Below are 14,208 nucleotides of genomic sequence, written 5' to 3' on the forward strand. Positions count from 1 at the left end.
ATGCTCCAGGATCTGCAGAGAAGATGAGAAATAACTATGGCAACTGTTTTTTTTTTTTTCTTTTCTTACGGGGCTGCATTAATTCACATGTAGCCGCACTTCATGAGTATTTGATTGTACGTGTTATCGTGGGTCGCCTGCGGGGTCTCCTGTGCTTTTCGAATCTGGGGTTTATTCACTAACTGACTGCAGAGTTGGACATTTCATGTTACTCACTTCACTACACCAAGGGTGTTTATATATGAGAGAGATATATATATATATATATAACCTTTGAGCAGCAGGCAAGAATTGCACAGTTCAGGTGCTTTCATCAAATTTAATAGCCCCTGGAACCGACAAAAATATAGCAATAAAAAAACAAAAAACATGTGTGTGAACGAGTTGCCACCAAAATAATATAAATAAAAAGTGGGGGCTGCAGCTGCTAAATTCATCAACACAACAACTCATCATGTCTTTAATCATATTTGAGTGTAATTACAAACAAAAATATATATTGATAAAACTGTAAAAAAAAATATATGTAAAACAAAATAAAAAAAACCTCCGTTTAAAATTTAGACAGTAACATGGCTGTGGGGGCTGTAACCAGGACCCTGTCTTTTGTGCATGCGCTACACACAGGCTACAATACACAGCGACAATGTCTCCCACAAACGCGCACGGACGGACGCGTCTCACCGGTTTGTGAAGTTGTGTTATTTTACATAATATACAGCTATTTGCGGTTGTGTTTTTCTTTTTTTTCTGTTTTAAGATAAATAACTCGTTCACAGAGTTATTAGCAATAAACTGAAGCCATTTCTTAGCATGAGAATGAAAAACCATAATCATAAAGAACTATGAGAAGGACTGACAGCCGGGAGAGCAGGCAGAGGGAAGAAAGAGGGCAGTGGGGAGCTCAGAGACCGTACAGGAGGGAAGAAAGATGGGGCAAGGAGGAGCTCAGACAGCGAATAGGAGGGGAGAACGGTGGGAGAGGAGGAGCTTTGAGAGCAAACAAGAGGGAAGCACGCTCAGGGAGAAGGAGCCCAGAGAGTGAACAGGAAGGAAGTACGCTGGGGGGGGAGGAGGAGCCCAGAGAGCAAACAGGAAGGAAATACGCTGGGGGAGGAGCTCAGAGAGAGAACAGGAGGGAAATACGCTGGGGGAGGAGGAGCCCAGAGAGCAAACAGGAAGGAAATACGCTGGGGGAGGAGCTCAGAGAGAGAACAGGAGGGAAATACGCTGGGGGAGGAGGAGCCCAGAGAGCGAACAGGAAGGAAATACGCTGGGGGAGGAGCTCAGAGAGAGAACAGGAGGGAAATACGCTGGGGGAGGAGCTCAGAGAGAGAACAGGAGGGAAATACGCTGGGGGAGGAGCTCAGAGAGAGAACAGGAAGGAAATACGCTGGGGGAGGAGCTCAGAGAGAGAAGAGGAGGGAAATACGCTGGGGGAGGAGCTCAGAGAGAGAACAGGAAGGAAATACGCTGGGGGAGGAGCTCAGAGAGAGAAGAGGAGGGAAATACGCTGGGGGAGGAGCTCAGAGAGAGAACAGGAGGGAAAACAGCCTTGAAGGAGGAACTCAGTGAATAGGAGAGAAGAACGGTGGGGGACAAAGAGTTCAGAGAGCGAATTGGAAGGAAGTGCATTGAGGGAGGAGCGGGGACGTCTTGTCTATTTTATTACAGACATCCCTAAGTCCCATCGAGAGCCGGACTGGGAAATAAAGCCAGCCCTGGAAATAATTGAGTACCGGCCCCGTATTACATGGTGCCATTTCGGGCGCACTGCACATGGCGCGTTCTGGCCCCAATATTTCGTGTTCAGAAAAGGGGCAAACCCTGCATTTGAAAAGTGTATTTAACAAACATATTAGTCATAAATTAGACACACATGAAAACACATGATCTCTAATATCACGCCGTGACATCATGTCTGAGAGAGTATATACCCGAGAGATAAACTTCATATAATGTGAAAAAGCATTTCAAGTATTAAAATAGCCAATTTCAAATGTAAATAAATTGCTTTCTCGGTGTTTGTTGTACGTATGTGTAAGTATATAAAGTTATAGTCACTGTGTATATATATATATATATATATATATAATGTTACAGGGACTGTATGCGAGGGTTGCGTGTGGGTGAATATAAGTATATAGGAAATAGTCACAGGCAGGCTTCATACACGGAGCGGCACAGAGTCCGACGGCTTCGTGGCCCAAAGGTTAGTCGTACGTCCTACCTGAAATATAATCGTTCTATGTAGGTACCACTTAGGCCACTGCTTCAAATCATCGTATCTCCTGTATGGTGTTCTTATTCTTTGCTGTGTGTGTATATTTATCTAGTGTGTTTGAGTCTCTGTGTGTAATGTTTAGGTTGGCTGCATATAAATACATGTATGAGTCAGGAGCAGGCAGGCATCATAAAACCATTGTGGCAGCAGACGCACAGGTTTCCTGGTGGAGTAAAGGTTCTGTGTGCTGCATGTCCGCCGTGTCAGTTCCTGGTTCGATTACCAGTGGGTTCTTTATGGTGTAAGTGTATGTTCTTTCTGCTTGGTGTATGTATCTACTTATCTATGGTGTTTGAGCTTCTGTGTGAAATGTTTGAGAGTCGGTCTATAAAAGTACATGTCAGGGGACAGCAGGCATCATAATTACATGTTAAGGACCGAAGCCTGTCTGCAGGGTGGTGTGTTGGGAACGCAATCTATATGGCATGTGGAATATTGTTGGTTCAAATCCGACCGTTCATTTTTATGGTTAAAGGGTAAGTATATGACCCTTTACTTGCTGTATGTAAAATGATTTATGGCGTTAGAGTGGCTCAATCTGTGAGTCCAGAGAAAGCAGGCACAAAGTTGAAGTCTAGTTTGGCTGCGGAACGGTACGTTAACCTACCTAGTGTATAAGGGGTTCATGGTTCGGACCCCAATGGCTTCTTTATTGCGTGTAAGTATGTTGCAGTGTATATATTTATTTATATTTGGTATTTCAGTATCTAGTGTTTTTGAGGCTCCTTTATTGTGTTAGTGTGAGTATGTATTGTTACAGTTGCTGTGTGTATATATGTAGGGTGTATGTCAGTAAATGTAAGTGAGGAGAAAACAGGGTCATGGCGGCCCATCGCTTCCTATTCCCTGATAGAGTAACGGTAATATGCCTCGCTTGATGTGCAAAGGGTTGCCGGTTCATATCGCGTTACATGTTTTAGTGTTGAAGTGTAAGTATGTATTGTTATAGTTACTTTGTGTGTATATATATATATATATATATATATATATATATATATATATATATATATGGTGTTAGCAATGCATAGTTTTAAAGGGCATGTATCGTGTTAGCGTAGGTGCATGTAAGTATTTGTGAGTCAGGAGATATTCCTTAGGCGAGGAAGCAGAGCTGATTGCAGACCTGGTGGCGTAAAGGTAAGGTAAGCCGCCTAACATGCAAAGGATCGCTGGTTTGAGTCCAGATGCCTACAAGGTGGTGTTAGTGAATAACTGAGTGTATATATTATTTTAGAGTAGGGGCGTATAAATTAGTATATGTGAGTCAGGAGAAAGCAGGGACATATTTCCACACAGAGAAAGCAAAGCAATATACCTGGTGGTGTAAAGGTAAAGTAAGCTGCCTACCATGCCAAGGATCGCTGGTTCGAATCCTGATGCATATATTGTTTTAGAGTAGGGGCGTATATATAAGTATATGTGAGTCGGGAGAAAACAGGGTCATATATCCACGGCGAGAAGGCAAAACCAGCTGCCTGGTGGTGTAAAGGTAAAGTAACCTGCCTACCGTGCCAAGGTTCGCTGGTTCGAATCCTGATGCATATATTATTTTAGAGTAGGGGCGTATATATAAGTATATGTGAGTCGGGAGAAAGCAGGGTCATATATCCACAGTGCTAAAGCAAAGCCAACTGCCTGGTGGTGTAAAGGTAAAGTAACCTGCCTACCATACCAAGGATCGCTGGTTCGAATCCTGATGTATGTATTGTTTTAGAGTAGGGGCGTATATATAAGTATATGTGAGTCGGGAGAAAGCAGGGTCATATATCCACGGCGAGAAAGCACGATCGTCTGCTCGGTGGCGTGAAGGTATAGTTGCCTGCCTGACATACAATGGATCGCTGGTTCGAATCCTCATGATGACTTCGACACGTAAGTGTGCAGTGTGGCTCTGCTTGTGTGTGCCGGTGGATGGTGTTAAAGTGGCTCTGTAGCACTCTAACATCGGACGCTTACGTACACATCTACAGCCTCACCTGCATACACATAGCCGGTTGCGGACAAGGTTGCCGATAACACCTGAAGGTTGCGGTAAGCCGTGTGTCCTCACACGCAGTGACCGAAAACACTGGTTGCGGAAAAGGTTTCGGAATGTGTGCGCATCCGCTTGACCCGTTCCTGTGCGTGCACAGTAGCCCACACAGCGACTTACATGGAGAATCATCATGGCGGATACAAAACCGCGGATACGATACCGGAGATCCGGAGTATGATGGGGCATCACTGAGCAGCCACCCCTTTCCTTCTCTCTGCTTCCTTCGGTACAGAAACAAACGCAATATACTCTTTGTATATTGGGAGACAAAGACCCCCTGAGGGGGTTTTACTCCACCATCCATAAAGTATAACATGTATAAAGTATAACATGTATAAAGTATAACATGTATAAAGTATGCCTAAAGTAACATGAATAGAGTATAAAGAAAAACACTTAATTAACTAATAAAGTAACATGAATATAAAGTAACATGAATATAAAGTAACATGAATATAAAGTAACATGAATATAAAGAAACACACTTAACTAATTAAAACACTTAATTAAACTAATAGTGTTTTAATTAAGTGTTTTAATTAAGTGTTTTAATTAGTTAAGTGTTTTAATTAGTTAAGTGTTTTAATTAGTTAAGTGTTTTAATTAGTTAAGTGTTTTAATTAGTTAAGTGTTTTAATTAGTTAAGTGTTTTAATTAGTTAAGTGTTTTTCTTTATACTCTATTCATGTTACTTTAGTAGTCATACTTTATACATGTTATACTTTATGGATGGTGGAGTAAAACCCCCTCAGGGGGTCTTTGTCTCCCAATATACAAAGAGTATATTGCGTTTGTTTCTGTACCGAAGGAAGCAGAGAGAAGGAAAGGGGTGGCTGCTCAGTGATGCCCCATCATACTCCGGATCTCCAGTTTCGTATCCGCGGTTTTGTATCCGCCATGATGATTCTCCATGTAAGTCGCTGTGTGGGCTACTGTGCACGCACAGGAACGGGTCAAGCGGATGCGCACACATTCCGAAACCTTTTCCGCAACCAGTGTTTTCGGTCACTGCGTGCGAGGACACACGACTTACCGCAACCTTCAGGTGTTATCGGCAACCTTGTCCGCAACCGGCTATGTGTATGCAGGTGAGGCTGTAGATGTGTACGTAAGCGTCCGATGTTAGAGTGCTACAGAGCCACTTTAACACCATCCACTGGCACACACAAGCAGAGCCACACTGCGCACTTACGTGTCGAAGTCATCATGAGGATTCGAACCAGCGATCCATTGTATGTCAGGCAGGCAACTATACCTTCACGCCACCGAGCAGCCGATCGTGCTTTCTCGCCGTGGATATATGACCCTGCTTTCTCCCGACTCACATATACTTATATATACGCCCCTACTCTAAAACAATATATACATCAGGATTCGAACCAGCGATCCTTGGCACGGTAGGCAGGTTACTTTACCTTTACACCACCAGGCAGTTGGCTTTGCTTTAGCACTGTGGATATATGACCCTGCTTTCTCCCGACTCACATATACTTATATATACGCCCCTACTCTAAAACAATATATGCATCAGGATTCGAACCAGCGATCCTTGGCACGGTAGGCAGGTTACTTTACCTTTACACCACCAGGCAGCTGGTTTTGCCTTCTCGCCGTGGATATATGACCCTGTTTTCTCCCGACTCACATATACTTATATATACGCACCTACTCTAAAACAATATATGCATCAGGATTCGAACCAGCGATCCATTGTATGTCAGGCAGGCAACTATACCTTCACGCCACCGAGCAGCCGACCACGCTTTCTCGCCGTGGATATATGACCCTGCTTTCTCCTGACTCACATATACTTACATATACGCCCCTACTCTAAAACAATATATACATCAGGATTCAAACCAGCGATCAATTGTATGTCAGGCAGGCAACTATACCTTCACGCCACCGAGCAGCCGATCACGCTTTCTCGCCGTGGATATATGACCCTGTTTTCTCCCGACTCACATATACTTATATATACGCCCCTATTCTAAAACAATATATACATCAGGATTCGAACCAGCGATCCTTGGTATGGTAGGCAGGTTACTTTACCTTTACACCACCAAGCAGTTGGTTTTGTTTTAGCGCTGTGGATATATGACCCTGCTTTCTCCCGACTCACATATACTTATATATACGCCCCTATTCTAAAACAATATATACATCAGGATGCGAACCAGCGATCCTTGGTATGGTATGCAGGTTACGTTACCTTCACACCACCAGGCAGTTGGTTTGGGTGCCTCTACACTATATATACAAACACAGAAACATACTTAAAACAATATTTACACTCTATATGCATTAAAACCATAGAGGAAATGATAGGATTTGAACCAGCGATCCTTGGTACAGCAGGTTGGTTAATTTACCTTTACACCACCAGGCAGCCAGCTGGACACTTTGTCATGGGAATATGATGCCTGTTTTTTCTCTACGCACTCTAAAACGTTACATACAGCCACTCTAACACTAAAGAGATATATACAAACACAGAACAACTATAACAGTATATACTTACCCTTTAACACCATAAAAGAGCCGGTTGGAGTTGAACCAGCCATTCTTCGGAGCATAGTAGGAGTACTTTACCCTTACGCCGCCAGGCAACCACTGCTGTCTCCTTGCCGTGGAAATATGATGCCTGCTTTCTCCCTACGCTAAAACTATATATAGCCGTTCTGACACCAAAGACATATACACATAGAAACACTATAACTACATATACTTACAATTTAACACCATAATGTACCCAGCGGGAGTTGAACCAACCATCCTTTAAACACCAGGCAGGTTTCCTTACCGCCATGCCAGCAGGGAACAGGGCGTGGCTTCTGACGTGGATATAAGACCCTGCTTCCTCCTGACTCACAAACACTTATACATACCTACTCTAAAACATACATACAGCCATGCTAACACCATAGATGTATACACACAGTAACTATGACACTATGCACTCACACTTACATACATCCACTCCAACGGAAAGCAAAGTTTTTTTAAACAAAGAAATAGCTTTCACAGCGTATCACGTTACTTATTTCATGTGGAAAATAGTTACTTTCATACTTAAAATGCTTTTCCACGTTATGTAAAGTAAACGTCTCTCAGCTGCTCCTAATCCACTACATGATGTCATGGCCTACAATATTATGAACCATGTATTTTCATATGTATTTCATTTATAACGGATATGTTTTTTAAATACAGAAATGATCGTGGCCAGAACCCGCCGTGTGCAGTGTGGCCAAAATGGCACCAGGAAAAAAGGGGGCCGCTATTCCGTTACTTCCAGGACTTCATTCCCAGTTGGGCTCTGGGAGGGGTCACTTTGGGGTCCTTTGCAAGGAAAGTTAAAGGTAGATTTTGAGGCTGAGGCTGCGGGTTGTTAGGGGATAATCCCGGGACGCCGACCTCCTCACCACCCGCGCTATTTGCACGGCTCGTATTTGATTAGTAAATCTCAACGTCGTGTTGTGTATTCAGAAGGGAGTCAGCGGATTCAATTTCATTACACCTAAATGGGGGGGAGCTGATTAACCCCTTGAGTACCGGCATTTAAAGGATTAAATTCCCTATCAGCCATTTGATTTTACGACTACTAGGACAGTCCTCTTTAAAGCAAAAGACTGTGTCCTCACGTGATACATACATGCAGAGCTGTAACGTGTCATTTCCATCAGGGAGAGGCAGCACTGAAGGTTGTAATTTGCCCCCAAATGTTCACGTTTTACAGGCTGACACGTATCGCCGGGTTCTGAGACACTCATATTGCGCTCTGATCCACAACTCTTCCTACCCCTCACTGTTCATATATACAAGGTGAGTGGAAGCGAAACCAGCACGCAATGTATTCTTGTTGTAAGACTGCATTTTCATACTAAAGCAGAGAAAAGGTGAAAATCACGGATCTGCGTGCGTTATGTTAAAATCAGTAGTGTGGGTTTGTAACTAAATGATGTAGTAGAAACATCACTCGCATCCCGGCTGAAAGCACAAACCCTTCCCAGAAATATTTTTATAAATCACGTAAAACACTTGTCATGTGACACAAAAGCTGCCACTGATCTTACAGATCTTCTCAGTTTATTGTCTTGTCTAAGTGGAACAGAACCTTTAAGATGAAGGGGTAGTCTCTTGTGGCTCTGAACATTGTCAGTTACAGTCTGAGGCTGGGGTGTGAAAGAGAGGAAGTGTGCCTTCCTGCTGCCAACTTCCTCTATCGTGCTCAGGCAATATGCGGCTAATCTGTGTCTGCCTAGCATGGGGGTACGGTGCTATATCACCCCTCTTGGGTAAAGTCCAAACGATGCCAATAACACAAGAGCCGATGGAAAATATGTTTGCCTCCTCATTGATACCAAGAACTGCTTTCCTACTGCAGACTGGCATTGGGCTGCAGCGCTGAATCTCTCGGGAATCCACGTTTTGTTATTAGTCTAACCTCACTCCTTTGCCACTAAAGACACAGTAAGGGCAGCCTCAGTGCTGAGTGTAAGTGGCAAATAGGTCGTATTTTAAGGTGTGTGGTTAGCTGGAGGAATTGAGAGCGGATTTGTGACTCAGCTTGGGGGTCCTGTTTGCAGCCCCCGCCAGCCGCAGCAAAGGTTTGTGTGATGTTAAGTACAGTACTTTTGGTGGTTGTTGCTACCACCTCCCCAGACAGGCAGGTCCTTGCCTACACTGAAGGACACTGTAATAACTCTGACTCGCTGTCTGATCGCCTGCGCAGCTCACATTTCAAAACATCCTGCCGTGTAATCTGCGGCCCTCCTCCCATGCTGTGTGTGGATATCCGCGAGGAGCCCCGCGCGGGCAGGAAATCTATTTATTATTTTCCTTCGAGGGCACAGAGCGATAAGAAAGTGCAGCGTTAGCGGCATTTAGTGAACCCGTGCCCTGGAGTCTGCACACGGCGCCTCCGTAGATTCCCAACGCGTCTGGGTGTTGCCGGCATGCAGGATAATGGGCACTGTGCCGCGACTTGCACTCACGTAGCAGGGGCAGTAATCCCAGCCTCGGTAAAAGCAGCAGGAAGGGGCATTGGGGGAAATACAGCATTGAGTGGGTGCCTATACGTGAGTCAGGAGAAGGCAGGCATCATATATCCATGGGCAGACACCGGGTGCATCTCCCTGGTGGTGTAAAGTTAAGACGTCCTACCTGTGTGCTGTAAGCGGGGCTGGTTCACATGTCGGTGAGGGCTGTATAATGTTCAAGAGTAAGTATATTTTGTTGTAGTTTGCTGTATATATGTTTATAATGTTTTAGAGCGCGTGTGTATATGTGAGGAGGAGGCAGGCACGCATCATATATTTGTGGCAAGTAACAGAGCCTACCTCTCTTGTGGTGTAAAGGTTAGCTGTCCTACCTGTATATCGTATGGGTTGTGTTGGTTCAAATCCTGCTAGATCCTGTAGGGTGTTGAAATGAAAGTATATATTTTTATAGTTGGTATATATATATCTATGGTGTCACAGTGGTTGTAGCTAATGTTTTAGAGTGGATGCATATAAGTATATGTGAGTCGGGAGAAAGCAGGGACATATATCCACGGCTCGAGAGCTCAACCGGCTGCTCGGTGGCGTAAAGGTAAAGTAACCTGCCTGATGTACTAATAGATTGCTGGCTCGATTCCCAAAGTCTCCGCTGTGGAGTTAAAGCATATAAAGTGTATATATTATTTTAGAGTAGGGGCGTATATATAAGTATATGTGAGTCAGGGGAAAGCAGGGACATATATCCACGCCGAGAGCACAACCCCAAGTGCCTGGTGGTGTAAAGGTAAAGTAACCTGCCTACCATGCCAAGGATCGCTGGTTCGAATCCTGATGTATATATTGTTTTACGTAGGGGCGTATATATAAGTATATGTGAGTCAGGAGAAAGCAGGGTCATATATCCACGGCGCTAAAGCAAAGCCAACTGCTTGGTGGTGTAAAGGTAAAGTAACCTGGATACCATACCAAGGTTCGCTGGTTCGAATCCTGATGTATATATTGTTTTAGAGTAGGGGCGTATATATAAGTATATGTGAGTCGGGAGAAAGCAGGGTCATATATCCACGGCGCTAAAGCAAAGCCAACTGCTTGGTGGTGTAAAGGTAAAGTAACCTGGATACCATACCAAGGTTCGCTGGTTCGAATCCTGATGTATATATTGTTTTAGAGTAGGGGCGTAAATATAAGTATATGTGAGTCGGGAGAAAGCAGGGTCATATATCCACGGCGAGAAAGCACGATCGGCTGCTCGGTGGCGTGAAGGTATAGTTGCCTGCCTGACATACAATGGATCGCTGGTTCGAATCCTCATGATGACTTCGACACGTAAGTGCGCAGTGTGGCTCTGCTTGTGTGTGCCGGTGGATGGTGTTAAAGTGGCTCTGTGGCACTCTAACATCGGACGCTTACGTGCACATCTACAGCCTCGCCTGCATACACATAGCCGGTTGCGGACAAGGTTGCCGATAACACCTGAAGGTTGCGGTAAGTCGTGTGTCCTCGCACGCAGTGACCGAAAACACTAGTTGCGGAAAAGGTTTCGGAATGTGTGCGCATCCGCTTGACCCGTTCCTGTGCGTGCACAGTAGCCCACACAGCGACTTACATGGAGAATCATCATGGCGGATACAAAACCGCGGATACGATACCGGAGATCCGGAGTATGATGGGGCATCACTGAGCAGCCACCCCTTTCCTTCTCTCTGCTTCCTTCGGTACAGAAACAAACGCAATATACTCTTTGTATATTGGGAGACAAAGACCCCCCTGAGGGGGTTTTACTCCACCATCCATAAAGTATAACATGTATAAAGTATAACATGTATAAAGTATGCCTAAAGTAACATGAATAGAGTATAAAGAAAAACACTTAATTAACTAATTAAAACACTAAACTAATTAAAACACTAAACTAATTAAAACACTAAACTAATTAAAACACTTAACTAATTAAAACACTTAACTAATTAAAACACTAAACTAACTAATAGTGTTTTAATTAGTTAAGTGTTTTAATTAGTTTAGTTTAGTGTTTTTCTTTATACTCTATTCATGTTACTTTAGTCATACTTTATACATGTTATACTTTATACATGTTATACTTTATACATGTTACACTTTATACATGTTATACTTTATGGATGGTGGAGTAAAACCCCCTCAGGGGGTCTTTGTCTCCCAATATACAAAGAGTATATTGCGTTTGTTTCTGTACCGAAGGAAGCAGAGAGAAGGAAAGGGGTGGCTGCTCAGTGATGCCCCATCATACTCCGGATCTCCGGTATCGTATCCGCGGTTTTGTATCCGCCATGATGATTCTCCATGTAAGTCGCTGTGTGGGCTACTGTGCACGCACAGGAACGGGTCAAGCGGATGCGCACACATTCCGAAACCTTTTCCGCAACCAGTGTTTTCGGTCACTGCGTGCGAGGACACACGACTTACCGCAACCTTCAGGTGTTATCGGCAACCTTGTCCGCAACCGGCTATGTGTATGCAGGTGAGGCTGTAGATGTGTACGTAAGCGTCCGATGTTAGAGTGCTACAGAGCCACTTTAACACCATCCACTGGCACACACAAGCAGAGCCACACTGCGCACTTACGTGTCGAAGTCATCATGAGGATTCGAACCAGCGATCCATTGTATGTCAGGCAGGCAACTATACCTTCACGCCACCGAGCAGCCGATCGTGCTTTCTCGCCGTGGATATATGACCCTGCTTTCTCCCGACTCACATATACTTATATATACGCCCCTACTCTAAAACAATATATGCATCAGGATTCGAACCAGCGATCCTTGGCACGGTAGGCAGGTTACTTTACCTTTACACCACCAGGCAGCTGGTTTTGCCTTCTCGCCGTGGATATATGACCCTGTTTTCTCCCGACTCACATATACTTATATATACGCACCTACTCTAAAACAATATATGCATCAGGATTCGAACCAGCGATCCTTGGCACGGTAGGCAGGTTACTTTACCTTTACACCACCAGGCAGTTGGCTTTGCTTTAGCGCTGTGGATATATGACCCTGCTTTCTCCCGACTCACATATACTTATATATACGCCCCTACTCTAAAACAATATATACATCAGGATTCGAACCAGCGATCCTTGGCATGGTAGGCAGATTACTTTACCTTTACACCACCAGGTATATTGCTTTGCTTTCTCTGCGTGGAAATATGTCCCTGCTTTCTCCTGACTCACATATACTAATTTATACGCCCCTACTCTAAAATAATATATACACTCAGTTATTCACTAACACCACCTTGTAGGCATCTGGACTCAAACCAGCGATCCTTTGCATGTTAGGCGGCTTACCTTACCTTTACGCCACCAGGTCTGCAATCAGCTCTGCTTCCTCGCCTAAGGAATATCTCCTGACTCACAAATACTTACATGCACCTACGCTAACACGATACATGCCCTTTAAAACTATGCATTGCTAACACCATATATATATATATATATATATATATATATATATATATATATATATATATATATATATATATATATATATATATATATATATATATATATATACACACAAAGTAACTATAACAATACATACTTACACTTCAACACTAAAACACGTAACGCGATATGAACCGGCAACCCTTTGCACATCAAGCGAGGCATATTACCATTACTCTATCAGGGAATAGGAAGCGATGGGCCGCCATGACCCTGTTTTCTCCTCACTTACATTTACTGACATACACCCTACATATATACACACAGCAACTGTAACAATACATACTCACACTAACACAATAAAGGAGCCTCAAAAACACTAGATACTGAAATACCAAATATAAATAAATATATACACTGCAACATACTTACACGCAATAAAGAAGCCATTGGGGTCCGAACCATGAACCCCTTATACACTAGGTAGGTTAACGTACCGTTCCGCAGCCAAACTAGACTTCAACTTTGTGCCTGCTTTCTCTGGACTCACAGATTGAGCCACTCTAACGCCATAAATCATTTTACATACAGCAAGTAAAGGGTCATATACTTACCCTTTAACCATAAAAATGAACGGTCGGATTTGAACCAACAATATTCCACATGCCATATAGATTGCGTTCCCAACACACCACCCTGCAGACAGGCTTCGGTCCTTAACATGTAATTATGATGCCTGCTGTCCCCTGACATGTACTTTTATAGACCGACTCTCAAACATTTCACACAGAAGCTCAAACACCATAGATAAGTAGATACATACACCAAGCAGAAAGAACATACACTTACACCATAAAGAACCCACTGGTAATCGAACCAGGAACTGACACGGCGGACATGCAGCACACAGAACCTTTACTCCACCAGGAAACCTGTGCGTCTGCTGCCACAATGGTTTTATGATGCCTGCCTGCTCCTGACTCATACATGTATTTATATGCAGCCAACCTAAACATTACACACAGAGACTCAAACACACTAGATAAATATACACACACAGCAAAGAATAAGAACACCATACAGGAGATACGATGATTTGAAGCAGTGGCCTAAGTGGTACCTACATAGAACGATTATATTTCAGGTAGGACGTACGACTAACCTTTGGGCCACGAAGCCGTCGGACTCTGTGCCGCTCCGTGTATGAAGCCTGCCTGTGACTATTTCCTATATACTTATATTCACCCACACGCAACCCTCGCATACAGTCCCTGTAACATTATATATATATATATATATATATATATACACAGTGACTATAACTTTATATACTTACACATACGTACAACAAACACCGAGAAAGCAATTTATTTACATTTGAAATTGGCTATTTTAATACTTGAAATGCTTTTTCACATTATATGAAGTTTATCTCTCGGGTATATACTCTCTC

This window comes from Sceloporus occidentalis, unplaced genomic scaffold (assembly GCF_023333645.1).
Source record: "Sceloporus occidentalis isolate IW3139 unplaced genomic scaffold, rSceOcc1.0.p SCAF_427, whole genome shotgun sequence".
NCBI classification, from domain to species: Eukaryota; Metazoa; Chordata; class Lepidosauria; order Squamata; family Phrynosomatidae; genus Sceloporus; species Sceloporus occidentalis.